At 37.4% G+C, this 18,936-nt stretch overlaps 1 protein-coding gene and 1 non-coding gene across 2 annotated transcripts in view; one reads left to right on the forward strand and one right to left on the reverse strand.

Moving 5' to 3' along the window:
* Positions 1-18,936, reverse strand: part of Gpr158 (G protein-coupled receptor 158) — a 407,492-nt gene that overhangs the window by 30,781 nt on the left and 357,775 nt on the right. The gene's annotated exons all lie outside the window — the stretch shown is intronic.
* LOC127665323 (U6 spliceosomal RNA) lies at positions 6,538-6,644 on the forward strand. The gene has a single exon (XR_007973369.1). It is a non-coding gene; the product is annotated as a U6 spliceosomal RNA (small nuclear RNA).

Raw genomic sequence — 18,936 nt, forward strand, 5'->3', positions numbered from 1 at the left:
TGGGAAATCTTCTGGAACACAGCTTCAGTCATGGGTCAGGAGCCCCTGTGGGAATTCTGTATCTGTGAGGGTAGTGAAAATTGGGTAAGAGTACAAGATTTCTGAACTTGCACCTACTGAACATTATTTCAAAGTCAAATTTGCCTTGAATTTGAGGTGTTTCTGGCCATGTTTACCCACATTGCGCAGCATCGTTGAAGCAGTGTTAGTGCTAGCCCTGAGCACAGAACATGGTTCAGTTTGCACTGTGCATGCCTTCACACTCCTAGACACAGGCCAGTGCTCCCACAAACAGCTGGACTCAGAACAAGCCTCTGCATGTGGCGAACTTCAGTGTTTTTACTGTACTTTCAAGTTTTCGTCACTTATAGAAACGATGGCTTAAATATGGCAAACAAAAACTATTAGTATATTCTACTGTCATTTCTCTGTATGTATAACATTAGTAAGCCTTGGGTTGTTGTCTTAGAATAATTTTTTGTTCTTGTTTTTGAGATGCTGACTTGGACTTTATACAAAAATCACGAAATGACCTTTTCGTTGGGATCTGGATGAAATTTTTAAATATTTCAGGTTTCTGAAATAGCCCTAAAACACACTTCAGCTATCTAGCTATGAAAATTTGCATTTTCACCACCAACAATTATAAAATCAAGATCAACCTGGATAAACAGTAAAGATGTTCTATGTCCTGTGTTATCATGTATGTAACTAAGATTTAATTCTTTACACAATCATTAAGTAAGTATATTAATTTAGTTTGTATCATTATATAATATTTATCTTCTTATTTATTTTTCCTTTTTGAGACTTTCATATATGATACTGTATTTACGCCTTTTACACATATGCCTCTCCCCATCTTCAACTGCCTCACCTTCCCTAACTCCTCTAAATTTCAGCATCTCTTCTTTCATTGTTAATGCTACACATAGACCCTACTGAGTCCATTTAGTACATGCTTTTGGTGCTAACCACTTGGAATAACTATCATCTCTAGAAAAGACTGAGTCTCCCTTTCTCAGCAGCCCTTGCCTGGAACTCAATGGTGTGGGGCTTTGGGACATTTCCCCAGCCATACTGGCATGTCAACTGGTTTCATAAATATGTCAACTGATGTCACAATTATCTCAACTGATGCCATAATTATGTCATCTGGTGTCATAAATATGTCAGCTTGTGTCATCAATGTTCCTGTTTTCTTTAGGCAACAGGATTTCATGAGAGCATTTTCCTGTTGTGTCTAGAAAACACTACCTAGTTCCCTGGCCTTTACAGCCATTCTTTCTGGACTGTTTCTGAAATTTTACCCCAGTCTTAGGTGTAAGGGTTGGGGTGTGGATGTATTAACCATGGCTAGACACACACAGCTAGTTATTCTTTGACTTTTGGCCAATTGTAGAGCTCAGTAACATCCTCTGGCTGCTGCAAAAAGACACTTCCTTAATGAGAGATGAGAGCTACACTTATCTGTGGATATAAGATGCATATTTAGAATGAAGTTGGCAATTATTGTAGTTTAGGAAAGTGGCAGTTGTAGGTTTTCCTCTAGGATCATAGTAGGAACCACAATAGCCGTGTGTAGCTGGCTATATTTCCAGTGTCAGGCATGACTTTCCTCCTGTTGAGCAGGATTTAAGTCCAATTAAACAGCTGCTGCTAAGACTCAAGATAAATGTGTCACCATTGTACCATAGGGAAAAACTTGTCAGCTAGTGATTGCTATGGAGTGTGGGCTGTACACCTGGGTAAGTCTGTTGATTGCTTCACTTCCTTGGTGGATTGCATAGCATCTTTGGATGCTATGAGGAATAGTTCTCAGGAAGGAGGTTTCCAGACCAGTTCCAGCTTAATATTTCAAGTCCTTATCTTCAGAAATAGGGTGTTACCTTCAATGTCTCAGAGGCATCTAAGGGCAACAGCAACAGACTGTATTGTTTTGGGATATTTGAAGTTCTTCAGGTGAAAATTCTTTGTTTAGCTCTGTACTGCATTTTTAATAGGGTTATTTGGCTCTCTGGAGTCTAACTTCTTGAGTTCTTTGTTCTAGCTAGAGCAATTAGACTATATAAGAAGGTCAAAGGGATACAAATTGGAAAGGAAGAAGTCAAATTATCAGTATTTGCAGATGATATGATAGTATACTTAAGTGACCCAAAAAACTCCACCAGAGAACTCCTACAGCTGATAAATAACTTCAGGAAAGTGGCTGGATATAAAATTAACTCAAGCAAATCAGTAGCCTTCTTGCATGCTGACCTCCAGTTGAACTAAGAATTTTCACCTGAAGAATTTTGACTGAGAAGCACCTTAAGAAATGTTCAACATTAGTCATTAGGGAAAATGCAAATCAAAACAACCCTGAGATTTCACCTCACACCAGTCAGAATGGCTAAAATTAAAAACTCAGGAGACAGCAGGTGTTGGTGAGGATGTGGAGAAAGAGGAACACTCCTCCACTGCTGGTGCGATTGCAAACTGGTACAACCACTCTGGAAATCAGTCTGGCTGTTCCTCAGAAAACTGAACATGACACTACCGGAGGACCCTGCTATACCACTCCTGGGCATATAACCAGAAGATTCCCTGGCATGCAATAAGGACACATGCTCCACTATGTTCACAGCAGCCTTATTTATAATAGCCCGAAGCTGGAAAGAACCCAGATGTCCCTAAATGGAGGAATGGATACAGAAAATGTGGTATAGTTACACAATGGAGTACTCAGCAATTAAAAACAATGAATTCATTAAATTCTTAGGGAAATGGTGGGAACTGGAAAATACCATCCTAAGTAAGGTAAGCCAATCAGAAAAAAACACACATGGAATGTAGTCACTGATAGATGGATATTAGCCCAGAAGCTCTGAATACCCAAGACACAATTCACATATCAAATGATGCCCAAGAAGTAGGAAGGAGAGGGCCTTGGTCCTGGAAAGGCTTGATGCAGCAATGTAGGGGAGTACCAGGACAGAGAATTGGGAGGTGGTTGACTGGGGAACAGGGGGAGGGAAGAGGGCTTATGGGACTTATGGAGAGGGGGCAACTGGGAAAGGGGAAATAATTTGGAATGTAAACAAAGAATATGGGAAATAAAAAATCAACAAAAAAGCATAAGCAATTCTCAAATTCTATCCTTTCTCCTCCTTTCCTGTTCCCCCTCTGCCATGTCTTCTCAAAATCATAGCATCTTCTTCCTTTCCTTACATATATACATATATCTGCATAAATAAATTTATAAATATAATTGTTGAGTTCATTCAGTGTTGCTTGCATGTATGTATTTTTGCATATAAGCATGTATATTTTAATGTTATATTGGATAACTATTTAGGGGCTCATCCCCTGGAAAGATTAATCCCACCTCTCTTAGTAGTCTGTAGCTTTCATTCATCTAGGTGTGGGACTCCAGGACATCTCCTCTATCCACAGTGGTATGACAAATGGTGCTATCAATGTTTAAGCAATGACACGGACAGAACATCACAGAGGGTTTCACCATTTGTGAAGGAAATAAAAATTTAGAATGAAAGAGGAATACATACATCCTTCTAGTTCTCATCTGCACATGGAGCTGACCTGGCGCCACAGTGCTCCAAACCCAGATCCTACCTAGAGAGAGATGGTGTCCCAGGAGTGCTGATACACAGGCTTAAAGAATGGACAATCCCCAGTCAGAGACAGCAAGTCTAGTTATCCCCAGAGATAATCAGATGTCAAGGGGCAAGGGTAAGAACATAAGCAATAGAAAACAAGGCTACTTGGCATCATCAGAACCAAGTTTGCCCACCACAGAAAGTCCTGGATAGCCCCAAATACTAGAAAAACAAGATTCTGATTTAAAATGTACAATAAAATTCTTGCAAACCAAATCCAAAAACACATCAAAACAATCATTCACCATGATCAAGTAGTTTCATCCCAGGGATGCAGGGATAGTTCAATATATGGAAATCCATCAATACAATCCACTACATGAACAAACTCAAAGAAGAAAACCACATGATCATTTCATTACATGCTGAAAAAGCATTTGACAAAATTCAACATCCCTTTATGTTAAAAGTCTTGGCGAGATCAGGAATTCAAGACCCATACATAAACATAGTAAAAGTAATATACAGTAAGGTAACCCAATCACAAAAGACCTCACATGGTATATACTCAATGATAAGTGGATATTAAGCAAGGAGCGTGGAATACCTATGATACAATTCACAGACCACATAAAGCTCAAGAGGAAGACCAAAGAGTGGATGCTTCAGTCCTGCTTAGAAGGGGGAACAAAATAATCAAGGGAAGTAGAGGGAGGAAGAGAAGAGGGAGAGGGGAAAAAGAGGAGAAGAATCAGGTATGGGAGAAGATAGAGGAGATATGCAGAGGGTCAGGAAATTGAATGGAGGTGTGTAGCAATAGGTGATGGGGAACGGGGGCACCTACCAGAAAGTCCCAGATATCAGGAAAGCCAAGAGCTTCCCATGACCCAGTGGGAATGACCTTAGCTGAAATACCCCACAAAGGGGAAGGAGAACCTGTGGAGACCATATCCAGATGTTAGGCATGGCCCTCCTATTGAGGTATGGGGCCATTCACCTGTCTCCAAAGTTTTAGCCCAGAATTGCTCCTGTCTAAAAGAAATACAGGGACAAAGAGTGGAGCAGAGGCTGAAGGAAAGGCTATCCAAAGACTGTCCCACCTGGGGAGCTATCCCACACACAGACACCCAAGGCAGACACTATTGCAGGTGCCCAGAAGTGCTTGCTGACAGGAGCCTGACACAGCTGTCTCCTGGGAGGTTCTGCCAGTATCTGACCAATATAGATGCAGAGGCTTGCAGCCAATCATCTGACTGAGCACAGGGACCCCAAAGGAGGAGTTAGGGGAAGGACTGAAGGAGCTGAAGGGGCCTTGTCTGGCATCAATGTGGGAGGAGGCCCTTGGTCCTGTGAAGGCTTGAAGCCCCAGTGTAGAGGAAAGCTAGAGGAGTGAGGCAGGAGTGGGTAGGTGGGTGGAAGAGCACCCTCATAGAAGCAGGGTGAGAGGGGCATGGGATAGGGGGTTTGCTGAGGGGAGACCGGGAAAGGGGTTAACATTTGAAATGTAAATAAATAAAATAGCTAATGAAAATAAAATAAAATACAAAAAGAGGAATACATAATGTGCACTTTCATTTTTCATTATTCTGGCACACATAGACACATATATGCATATACACATATACACACATATATATGTATGTTTGTGTATATAAATATAAATATGTATATATGTATATATATATATATATATATATGTGTGTGTGTGTGTGTATGTGTGTGTGTGTGTGTGAAAAACAAGAATTATTTATAGTGTAAAGTGTACCTGTCCCTAATTTGTCACTCCACATTTCTAGTTTGAGATCATACAACTACTCTCAGGGCTTATATCAAGGTTTTATATCACTGCCTTCCAGTATCTACCTGACACTTATCTCTCCTCACTCTGTGGACTTTCCTGCTCTTGATATAGCAAGTCTCTGTACCATGACTTTCCTACCTTTCTGTAAATTCCTTTCCAGTCTCCTCCCTCACCCTTCCTTTCATGTAGCAGTGTTTTTCAAGGACCTTGTAAATGTCACTCCTTAGATTTGTTTTCTATACAGCAAACCTAGGCAATTGAATGTCCCCTGCTTCATTTGTCACCATCAGTAAGTTCCACATCTACATATTCTGCTCAGAACACTCTCTTGAGCCCAAAATCTGTGTACTCAGTGGCCTGTTTACAGATTCCCAGTTTAAATTCTCCCTCACGCTTTCCTCCAATCCACTTATTACCTATCTCCACAGATACTGTGACTGAATTGTACAATGCAGAAACCTAGGAATGAACTTTGTGTTTTTCTTTCATCCACACTCCAGCAATCAAATGAATCATTAAGGACTTAATTTCTGTCTCCAGTTCCTTCTATTTTTCTCCATCTTCACTGCCACTATATAGCAGTGCCCTTTAATTTGCTCCCACAGTAATGCCCTAACTTGTTTCCTTACTGGTCTTGGCTATTTATAATCCACGGCATACACTGACGGTGCATAGTTTATATCTTCCTTCTGGTCAGCTTCTCCTTACAGTCCTTTTTTGGCTCCTTACACCAATCCTAGCTCGTTTCTCTTATGAACCCTATAAACAGTGGCTCCTCCTCACTAAGCAGCCATCTGTCTTTCCCAAGGTCTACAGCTCCCCTTTGGATGACACACAGTGGTCATCTATCTCAACCATTATTTTCAACAGGATTTGGAAGGATACAGGTGATTTTCCAAATAGAGTTCTAAGGCTTACAAAATAGATTTTCACTTTTTATTATGATATGGCCAGAATGTAATACCTCCAGTAAAAGGGATAACATTTGCATTTCTTTGTGGTTATGCAACATCTCTTTCATTTACAAAAAAAGGAGTGAAACTACCCAGTTCCATCCATACAACCAGAGTAACAGGAACACCATGAAGGTCTGCCTTTGGTGTCACCTGGGAAATGAAGCATATAAAAGAGCAGTGAGTGCTCGCTTCGGCAGCACATATACTAAAATTGGAACGATACAGAGAAGATTAGCATGGCCCCTGCGCAAGGATGACACGCAATTTCGTGAAACGTTCCATATTTTTGAAAAATACAAAAAGAAGAACTGTCAATCCTGAACATCTATGCCCCAAATGCAAGGGCACCCTCTTTCGTAAAAGAAACTTTATTAAAACTAAAAACACACATTGCACCTAACACAATAATTGTGGGTGACTTCAACACTGCACTTTCCTCAATGGACCGATCAGGAAAACAGAAACTAAACAGGGACACAATGAAACTAATTGAAGCTTTGGACCAATTAGATTTAACAGATATATATAGAACATTCTATCCTAAAACAAAAGAATATACCTTTTTCTCAGCACCTCATGGTACCTTCTCCAAAATCGACCATATAATTGGTCACAAGACAGACCTCAACAAATATAAGAAGATAGAACTAATCCCATGCCTCCTATCTGATCACAATGGAGTAAAAGTGGTCTTCAATAGCAACAGAAACAAGAGAAAACCCACATACATGTGGAAACTGAACAATACTCTACTCAATGATACCTTGGTCAAGGAAGAAATAAAGAAAGAAATTAAAGACTTTTTAGAACACAACGAAAATGAAAACACAACATACCCAAATCTATGGGACACAATGAAAGCAGTGCTAAGAGGAAAACTCATAGCCCTGAGTGCCTCCAAAAAGAAAATGGAGAGAGCATACATTACCAGCTTAATGACACACCTGAAAGCCCTAGAACAAAAAGAAGCTATTTCGCCCAGGAGGAGTAGAAGGCAGGAAATCATCAAACTCAGGGACGAAATCAATCAAGTAGAAACAAAGAGAACCATACAAAAAATCAACAAAACCAGGAGCTGGTTCTTTGAGAAAATCAACAAGATAGATAAACTCTTAGCCAGACTGACCAAAGGGCACAGAGAAAGTATCCAAATTAACAAACTTAGAAATGAAAAGGGAGATATAACAACGGAAACTGAGGAAATCCAAAAAATCATCAGATCCTACTACAAGAGCCTGTACTCAACACAACTGGAGAATCTGGAGGAAATGGACAATTTCCTTGACAGATACCAAATACCAAAATTAAACCAGGACCAACTAGACCATCTAAACAGTCCCATAATGCCTAAAGAAATAGAAGGAGTCATAGAAAGTCTTCCAACCAAAAAAAGCACAGGACCAGATGGCTTCAGTGCAGAATTCTACCAGACCTTCAAAGAAGAGTTAACACCAATACTCTTCAAACTCTTCCACAAAATAGAAACAGAAGGAACACTACCCAATTCCTTCTACGAAGCCACAATTACGCTGATACCAAAGCCACAAAAAGATCCAACAAAGAAAGAGAACTTCAGACCAATTTCCCTTATGAACATCGATGCAAAAATACTCAATAAAATTCTTGCCAACCGAATCCAAGAACACATCAAAACGATCATCCACCATGATCAAGTAGGCTTTATCCCGGGAATGCAGGGTTGGTTCAATATACGGAAATCCATCAATACAATCCACTACATAAACAAACTCAAAGAACAAAACCACATGGTCATTTCATTGGATGCTGAAAAAGCTTTTGACAAAATTCAGCATCCTTTCATGCTTAAAGTCTTGGAGAGAACAGGAATTCAAGGCCCATACTTAAACATAGTAAAAGCAATATACAGCAAACCGGTAGCCAGCATCAAACTAAATGGAGAGAAACTTGAAGCAATCCCACTGAAATCAGGGACCAGACAAGGCTGCCCCCTTTCTCCTTATCTTTTCAATATTGTACTTGAGGTACTAGCTCGGGCAATTTGACAACATAAGGAGGTCAAAGGGATACAAATTGGAAAGGAAGAAGTCAAACTATCATTATTTGCAGACAACATGATCGTCTACCTAAGTGACCCAAAGAACTCCACTAGAGAGCTCCTACAGCTGATAAACAACTTCAGCAAAGTGGCAGGTTATAAAATCAACTCAAGCAAATCAGTGGCCTTCCTATACTCAAAGGATAAGCAGGCTGAGAAAGAAATTAGGGAAATGACCCCCTTCACAATAGCCACAAACAGTATAAAGTATCTTGGGGTGACTCTTAACAAACATGTGAAAGATCTGTATGACAAGAACTTCAAGACTCTGAAGAAGGAAATGGAAGAAGACCTCAAAAAATGGGAAAACCTCCCATGCTCATGGATTGGTAGAATCAATATAGTTAAAATGGCCATTCTGCCTAAAGCACTATACAGATTCAATGCAATACCCATCAAAATCCCAACTCAATTCTTCACAGAGTTAGAAAGAGCAATTATCAAATTCATCTGGAACAACAAAAAACCCAGGATAGCTAAAACTATTCTCCGCAACAAAAGAAAATCTGGGGGAATCAGTATCCCTGACCTCAAGCAATACTACAGAGCAATAGTGTTAAAAACTGCATGGTATTGGTACAGTGACAGGCAGGAGGATCAATGGAACAGGATTGAAGATCCAGAAATGAACCCACACACCTATGGCCACTTGATCCTCGACAAAGAGGCTGAAAACATCCAATGGAAAAAAGATAGCCTTTTCAACAAATGGTGCTGGTTCAACTGGAGGTCAGCATGCAGAAGAATGCAAATTGATCCATCCTTGTCTCCTTGTACTAAGCTCAAATCCAAATGGATCAAGGACCTCCACATAAAGCCAGACACTCTGAAGCTAATAGAAAAGAAACTGGGGAAGACCCTTGAGGACATCGGTACAGGGAGAAAGTTTCTGAACAGAACACCAATAGCGTATGCTCTAAGAGCAAGAATTGACAAATGGTACCTCATAAAATTACAAAATTTCTGTAAGGCAAAGGACACCATCAAGAGGACAAATCGGCAACCAACAAATTGGGAAAAGATCTTCACCAATCCTACATCAGATAGAGGGCTAATATCCAATATATATAAAGAACTCAAGAAGTTAGACTCCAGAAAACCAAACAACCGTATTAAAAAATGGGGTACAGAGTTAAACAAAGAATTCTCACCTGAAGAACTTCGGATGGCAGAGAAGCATCTTAAAAAATGCTCAACTTCATTAGTCATTAGGGAAATGCAAATCAAAACAACCCTAAGATTTCATCTTACACCAGTAAGAATGGCTAAGATTAAAAATTCAGGAGACAGCAGGTGTTGGAGAGGGTGTGGAGAAAGAGGAACACTCCTCCACTGCTGGTGGGGTTGCAAATTGGTACAACCACTCTGGAAAGCAGTCTGGTGGTTCCTCCGAAAACTGTGCACCTCACTTCCAGAAGATCCTGCTATACCACTCCTGGGCATATACCCAGAAGACTCCCCACCATGTAATAAGGATACATGTTCTACTATGTTCATAGCAGCCCTATTTATAATTGCCAGATGCTGGAAAGAACCCAGGTATCCCTCAACAGAAGAGTGGATGCAAAAAATGTGGTATATCTACACAATGGAGTACTATTCAGCCATTAGAAACAATAAATTCATGAAATTCTTAGGCAAATGGATGGAGCTAGAGAATATCATACTAAGTGAGGTAACCCAGACTCAAAAGGTGAATCATGGTATGCACTCACTAATAAGTGTATATTAACCTAGAAAACTGGAATACCCAAAACATAATCCACACATCAAATGAGATACAAGAAGAAAGGAGGAGTGGCCCCTGGTTCTGGAAAGACTCAGTGAAACAGTATTCGGCAAAACCAGAACGGGGAAGTGGGAAGGGGTGGGTGGGAGGACAGGGGAAGAGAAGGGGGCTTACGGGACTTTCAGGGAGTGGGGGGGCTAGAAAAGGGAAATCATTTGAAATGTAAATAAATTATATCGAATAAAAAAAAAAAGAAAGAAAAAGCATAGCATACTGAGAAAGGAAAAAAAAAAAAAGAGCAGTGAGTCCTATTGCTATTCTGCTTCAGTGGCAATGAGTCGCCATGTTCATTTCATTTTCATCAATTTTTCAAAACTTCATTTTCAGAACCAAATGCTACCAATGTGGTCATGGAATAGATAAGAATTATAAAGGATCAAAATGACTGGTGTGATCTGACTGAAAAATGTATGAGTCCTGCCAAACACACGATTTTCCAAGACTGTTATGAGCACATTCAGTTATTGCTACAATAGGAAAGAAAGTCACACCTGCATATTTCACATGCTTTGTCAGTGTCCTGATGAGTTTGAGTTTGAAGCTCACATTCTTCTTCATTTCTTCTCATCTTACCTCAGCCAGTTAGGGCAAGGAGGAAGGTATGAAGGGAGGAGAGATGCAAAACTATTGTGTCATCCTGGACGGTTGGAGTTTAAAGGACAATCAGTTTTGATCCTATACATGTATAGAAGAGATGTGGAGACCCAGTGAGGGGAATCATTTATCCAGATTAACAACTAGCAAGTAGCATAATCATGGCAAACATTATCTCTCTGATTAGTAGCCATTAGTACTTCACCAAAGGGAAAATGGTAGCCTGTTCAGAAGTGTATTGATTTTATGAAGCACACAATGGCTCCACCTCCCCAAACATGACTCATCTTCCCTATTTCTCTGCATGATTTTTTTCTCTAATATAGATACCCATAGTTTGAAAAACATCCAATCTATCTGCTGACTGAAATCCTCATTATCATTTTACATTTAGTGCAAGAATGAAATACTATCTAGTATGGGGAGCAGAGGGAGAAAAATGAAAAGAATATAGAGCTTAGGAGACCTATGGCATATGATCAAACATAAACATAAATGTAACAGGAGCCTAAGAAAAATAGGGAAAGGAAAGGGATCTAGAAAAATATCTGAAGAAATAATGACTGACATAGGCCAAATATGAGAGTAGACACAAATCTATACATTAAATGAGCTTCTGAAATCGCAGGTGGGTGTGTTAGAGATACTCACACTATGACACATTGTCACACTGTTATTCAATTGTTATGAGTTGGAGACAGAGAAATAAACTTGAAACATTATAAGAAGAGACTCTAACCATGTACAATGGGTTCTCATCATGAGAAAAAGCATATTTCTTATCTGAAACATGAAGAATAGGGCACAGCAGGATGACATATTCAAACTGTCTAAAGAGAAAAGGGAGGAAGACAGGAAGACTTTACTAACCAAGAGCCCATGTCTGATAAAGTTCTCCATTAGAAACTAAGGTTAAATTAGAATAGTCTTAGATAAAAAAAAAATTAGTTTCTCTCTACTTGAACATGCCCTCTGCAGGATCTTAAAGGAAGACCTTTACATGGAGATGAATAGGACAAAAGCATGTGGAAAAATTATACCTCTGCTAAAAGTAATCAAATCAGTAAATACACACAGTATGCGATTTTCAACACTGTTTCAAGCAAGTATAAGTCTGCATTGATGGGTGCATGAGATGCAATTTTCATCCTGAACAATGTCAAAGATGGTAACAACATACATGAGTAAAGTTCTTTATATTACCCAAATCCAGTTGAGTTAATCTGAAATAAATTGTTCTAATTTTGGTATAATTATAATCTCCAGAGAAGTTACTAATAGAATAACTGAAATGTGGGCAGTAAGATGAGATTGGAACCAAAACACAGTACAAAGTATTAACTTCTTACAAATGTAAGACTACCAGTCATGGGGGAAGGAAGGACAAAAATGGTATTGGATAAAGAAACAGATTGTCAAATGGAGTAAGTACTACTTTATATGTTGCTACACTAAATGTAAATAGACTAAATTCTTCAAGCAAGTGTGGCAATGCTAAAATGAAGTTTTTACAATGATCCTGAATGTTGTCTATAAGAGATTAACTTTTGATCCAAAGAAACAAAGAAGTTGAAATTTAAAATGCAAAGATGATCATGTATACAAGTAACAGACAATCTAGAGTACGGCTAGCTAGAATAGTATTAGATAGAATACACTTTAAGGTGGTATTTGTTAAAGGAGACAAAGATTTCCATTATACTCTTGTAAAACATCTAATCCACAAGGATGAACTTGGGTAGATGTGTGTAGGCCCTTGGTCGAAAGTGCTTACTGCAGAAGCATGAAGATCTGATTTTGGATCCCTTGCAGCTCTGTAAAAGCTAGTGTGATAGCTGCATATGTAACACTACTGCTTGGGAGGCAGAGTCAGGAGAATCCTAGGGCTCTCTGGCCAGCCAGCCAGTCCAGATGAAAAAGTGATATTCAGTAAGAGGTCTTATTTCCAGAAGGCAACTGGAGGCAGCCTGAGGTCAACCTCTGACTTCCTCATGTACCTGCATGGTAAGTATGTCTATACTTAAAAGGTGTGCACAACACACACACACACACACACACACACACACACACACACACACATCAATCAATCAATCAGTCAATCAATAGGTATATGCATATGCACCAAATAGCAGAGCCTCATATCAAATGAAGAAAATTCTAACAGAATTACAGAGTAAAATAACTTGATAAAAATGGAAATTTCTATGTAGACATTAACAAGAAAAGGGACTATGAGCAACATTATAAACCAACTCAGTGTGTTCGACCCTTAGCTATATTCTCTGGGATACTTACAAACGCAGACCAACACAAAATCACAACCGAATTTAAGCTTCCAAAGTCGAGGCATGCCTGGGAGGCATGCATAGAATACTCAGCACAGCAGAATACTCCCAAGAGCCTATGAATGATGATGACCCAGAACTGTTGGGGTGTCCTGTGTGAAGGTTGTCTTTGTATTATTCAAGTATTAATTTCTGTCCCAGTAGAGATCTGAGTACCAACCAGATTTTGCTAAACATACACATTTCTAACCTACTGATTCACTTAATAAGGAGCTGAGAGAAAACAGGAAGAATAGGGAAATCGGACTTCAGGGCTGAGAGAGGGGTTCTGGAAGAAGAATCTGTGGCAGGAAGATTTTTCAGTCCGATATGGAGGAAGTCGGACATGCCGAGAGAGAAGGGAAAGATGTGCATTGCATACGTGGACTAGAATACATGAGTATATTACATTAGAATATGTAATATAGACATATTCTAGTCTAGAATATAGCTAGAGAGAAGGTAGCCAAAGCTAAGACCTGAGCTTTAATGAAAATTAATATGCCTGTGTCATTATGCCACAGCTGACAGAAACAACAAAGTCCGGTAATAAAAGATGGACCAAACAAATCCCAGCAGAGTTAACACCACTGAAACCATACAAAGTACCATGTCGGGCACAGTGGATTGAATTAGAAATTAACACAGAAAATCTATCTGTAAAATCCGTGGAAATTAAAAAAAAAAAAACTCTCTTAGCCAATGGGTTAAGGAAGAAATAACAAGGACACTTAGAAAATACTTTATGATGAGTGAACAGAAACTCAACACACCAAAACTTGAGAGTTAGAGCAAATGTGAGGGATTTATAGTTGCAAATGATGATTATATAATAAAAACAAAAAAATCTAAACTTCAACTGTAAGGAAATAAAGACTCAGTTGAATCAAAGCAACTGAAGGAAAGCAAAAACTAGAGTAGAAACAATGAAAAAGGAGAACATAAATCAACAGAGACACTCAATAAACAGACACTCAATAAACTGGTGTTTATTTTTTTAAATCAACAAAATTGACAAACCTTTATTTAGACCAAAAAAAAAAAACCCAGAAAATAAGTCTAATTAGTCTCAAATTATGATTGAAAGTGGATATACCATAGGTCAGTTATTTCCCAATGATTAATCAGCAAAATATTCTAAAATATTATTTGGTTGTTTATAAATTTTAATAATTATAATTTTACCACTTAATATATATCATATATTAATATATGATATATTGATATATATCATGAAATTATACAGCATGATTTACATAAACTATAAAAACAAATTTATTAAAAATGGTTGCTTAATAGAGCTATTTGAATGACCAATTCTATTACAGTCTTAAAAGGGAAGCATCACATTGAATGTTTTTGTAGACAGCATTAAAACGGGACTACCTTAGACTAGCCAAATTCAGCAGAATTTATCTGAGCAAGTACGATGTCAAAAAAGCTACAAGCTAGACAATAAACACAAAACTGTTCCAGAGAACCCTGGCCAGCAAAGTGATCAGTAGTACTTCCAGGAAGCTAGAACTGAGACAGAGAAAAAAGCAAAACCACTTAATAGACTAAAGCCTAGTCAGTCAATTAGTTACACCTTAATGATTGTTTACAGCCTGCTTAGCTAATTACCTGTGGGGTCTTCTGCAGCTTGTTGAAGTTCCTGACTGAGTACCAGCTACATTGGTTTGGTATTAGTCCCAGTGGAGGTGTTCTGTCTCAGCTTCTCAGAATGGTATTTAACAAGAGAAAGTATTTGAGCTGTCAATATTGAAATGGATCTATTCTTGTAACTCAAGACTTAGCTTAACAATCTGCTGAAAACCTTCACCTCTTCTCAAATGGGTGGATATCATAAGGCAAAAATTTTTAATCTTTTCAGTCTATCCAGACTAAAGTGTGAAAGAAAACATTAGCAAGTATTTACTTTTCTTTGTAAAAACTGTTTTGATCTAGTGTAGTAGACTTGATGGTTTGCTTTCTCAGCCTTTTTAATAGAACTTACAGAAAAGATGGCTATCAGCCTACTAGGGAGCCACAGAAAGGTGACACATTTTGTGTGTGTGTGTGTGTGTGTGTGTGTGTGTGTGTGTGTGTGTGAGAGAGAGAGAGAGAGAGAGAGAGAGAGAGAGAGAACAAGCCTGCTATTTAACATTTGTGTTTGTATTAGCAAAGAACATTTCCATGCAAACACTTTTTTATATGTTATTAGTCTCATATTGAAAAGTTTTATCTAGCAATATTTTTAACTCAAAATTAACCTTTGCAATTATCTAAACATTAATCCTCAGTAAAGTACATGGGAGGCATGAACTAGAAGCAAGAGCATGCAACCATAGAATAGGGGAACAATCATGGCATGAGTGCACAACAGCTGCTGGGGTTGGTAATGCTTCCGGCTGATCAGGGTTTATTGATGTTCACACAGAAGATCTTTCATTGGTAGCTAATGAAGCTTTTAGAAATTAGTTCTAAAGTGCCACTGTGACTGCTCTTTACATATTGACTTATTCACATTTTGTTGTTGCTTGATTTACAGTTCTGTGTAGCAAATTCACTGTAACAAATACTCATCTATTGAGATGCAAGTTCCTCTATTAAAGATAAAATTTGTGATAAGAGCAAATGCTAGAAATGTGTGAACAGATATGAAGGAGATGAAAACCATTTATACTTTCACTAGTTATGTAGAAACACTCTCAGAGCCTGGGTGAATTTTATCCCCTATGCATTCACATTTTATAAGATAATTTAATATCTCTATGCCTTCTTCATTTGTTATTTTATGAACACTGCCAAAAAATTATATTTGTAGATGGCATGATCCATTGGTAGCACACATTGTTCAATCCAACTATTTTTAATTGATATTTAATGACTATATATTTTAAAAAATATTTATATCCCAAATGCTGCCCCTCTAAGACCCCCATTCATAGAGTTCCTACTAGCATCCTCTTCTCCCCTACCTTGTTACATCTAATGACTATTCTTATGACTAAATCTTTGGGCATACCTTTGATTTTGAATTTAGATTTTGGATATACATTTAATTTTGATATTACATTTTGCACATACCTGCAACACTGATTTTAGATTTAAGTAAGTAAAATCACTAAGTTTTTCTCTATTTTTTAAAAATATATATGACAATATATACTTGGATTGTCCTTGCTCTTTAGCATCTCCTTTAGTGTGGTCACAGGTGTTTCACCTGAGTGGACACCTGCTTTCCTGGCAATTACACATTTTAGCAAAAACTCTTTCCAGTTAAAAACAAATACACGAGAATGCATTTTTCTGCTTTAATTATTGTTTTTTAACATTTTCTAGGAATAAAGGTCAGTTCCTTATTAACTTTGGAAAAGCTTGTGTATGTTTAGTTCTCATCTTTAAAATTAGGTTGTGCTTTAATTGCTAAAATATAATTTCTTTTATTTTCTGGATTCCAGGTGTTTATAAGAAACATTATTTCAAATATTTTTTCTCATTCTTGGATGTTCTTTTTACTTTGTTTATAGTGTCCTCTGATGCACAAACACAGTGTGTGCAATGGATGTTTGAGGGTGCATGTGCCTATAAACATCCCCATAGAGCCAGAGATTTACAGTGGACTGTCCTCTTCAATCATGGCTAACTTTAATTGCTGAGAAAAATCGCCTTTTCATGATACCCTTGCATGAGAGGATAGGGGAAGGTTTGTTTCCTCAGTACATACTTTGAAAAACAGTTGTTGAATAAAAAGATATCACTTTTATTCTTCCACAGGGAATCTTTGCAAAGGGAATGTTAAATAGTTCAACTCTATGTCAATATTTTGTGCAACAATAATTAGAAATAATTTGTAGCAATTTCCTCAATCTGTCATTTATCATTTGTTGACTGATTATGACAAAAATATTTTAGACAATATGTTTAAGATAATACAAATAATTCTGCAATGCTGGGGATTACAAATTGCTACAGAAAAAATACAAAGAGAAGTTTCACTTATTTAGGCTATAAAATCATTCAACAAAAAAATTCAACCACAAAAAATACAGATCCATATGGACCAATTGCATACTCAACCATTTTCAAAAATTAATGGGAGATATTAACTGGCTGAGGCCTAAAATTAGATTAAGCACATATGAGTTAAGTAATTTATTTCAAACATTACAAATAGATTCAAATTTATACAGTTCAAAATGTTTAACAGTTGAAGCAGAAAAAAAGAGTCAACTCTTGTAGAACTACAAGATGCATGTATGGATCAAATTGATCCCAAACTTGATTGTATTTTGGTCATTTTGCCTTCAGTTCATTTTACTACTGGGTTCATTTTGCAAAGGGAAGATGATATTATGGAATGGATTTTCTTAGTTCATAAACAAAGTAAATAATTGGAGACACATACAGAAAATATTTCTGAATTAATTATAAAAGATAGAATAAACTTATGTCAGTTGTCAGAAGCAGTTCCAGCCAAAATTCTAGAACCTCTTACAAATTATGAGATTATATCCTTATAAGTAATCAGTGAAGATTTGCAAAGATCTTATAGTAACTAGTTGGGTGAAATTAGTAACAAATATCTGAAAAGCAAACACATATAGTTTATAAAAAGAACTAATTAGATTCTTCCATATATTGTAATGAGAACACCAATTCTAGAGGCACCAACATTTCACACTAATACAAAGAAGACAGGTATGGCAGATTATAAATCAGACAAAATAAGCAAGGTGATCAAAAGTTTATATACATCGGTTCAAAAAATAAAATTGTATGCTATCATTATGGTATTATTAGATTATCCTGAATCTCTTAACATAATTACTGATTCTTTAAATGAAGAAAGATTTGTTTTGCATATAGAGACTGCTGAATTTGTATCTGATAACTCAGAATTAACTTTGTTATTTATACTATTGCAACAAGCCACCAGAAGTTAAAACTATCCATTACATATTACTCATATTTGGTTTCATACAGGTTTGCCAGGTCCATTAGCTCAAGGAAATGAGGAATTGGACAATTTCTGATAGGAAATGTGTTAGAAGCTTCAAATTTTCTTGAGAAACATCATATTGGGAAAGGTTTAAAATTTTTTTCTATCACTTGGCACCAAGTCAAAGAAATAATAATTTAAAAATGTCCTATGTGTTTTCGGTACAGCTAAGTTCCCTAACCTACTGGTAATAAGCCTAGAGGTACTAAAAGAAATGACATCTGGCAGAGGGATGTTTTTCATTTTGCAAACTTAATAAAACAAAGATATGTACACAATACCATTGGCACACACACAGTGTTTCAATAGGCTTTAAGTTCTGAAAAGGCTGATTGTGTAATTATGCACTTATTGAAAATAATGGCAATTTGAGTGATACCTGAACAACTAAAACTCATAATGCTCCTGCATATGTATCCAACAAGATTAAGCAATTCTTTGCATAGTACAATATAAAGCATGTAACTGGTGTACCACATAATCCCACAGGACAATCAGTTGTAGAAAGAGCCAATCCTACCTTAAAAAAGATGTTCATTAAGCAACAACAACAACAACAAGAAAACCTCCAGGGACAGACTACATAATGCTTTGTTAACTCTAAATTTTCTTAATGTTGATGAAAAAGGACATCAACAGCTGAAAGACATCAAGTTATCAAAAATCTGAGGAACTAGGGCCATCCAAAATAGTATAAGTATGTGTTGACATTAGAATGAAATCCTGCAATAGTTTTAAGTTGGGGATGAAGTTATTTTTAGATATCTACAGGGAATGAAAAAGTGTGGTTACCGACAAAATTTATAAAAATT

The sequence above is a fragment of the Apodemus sylvaticus genome, chromosome 14 (assembly GCF_947179515.1).
Source record: "Apodemus sylvaticus chromosome 14, mApoSyl1.1, whole genome shotgun sequence".
NCBI lineage: Eukaryota > Metazoa > Chordata > Mammalia > Rodentia > Muridae > Apodemus > Apodemus sylvaticus.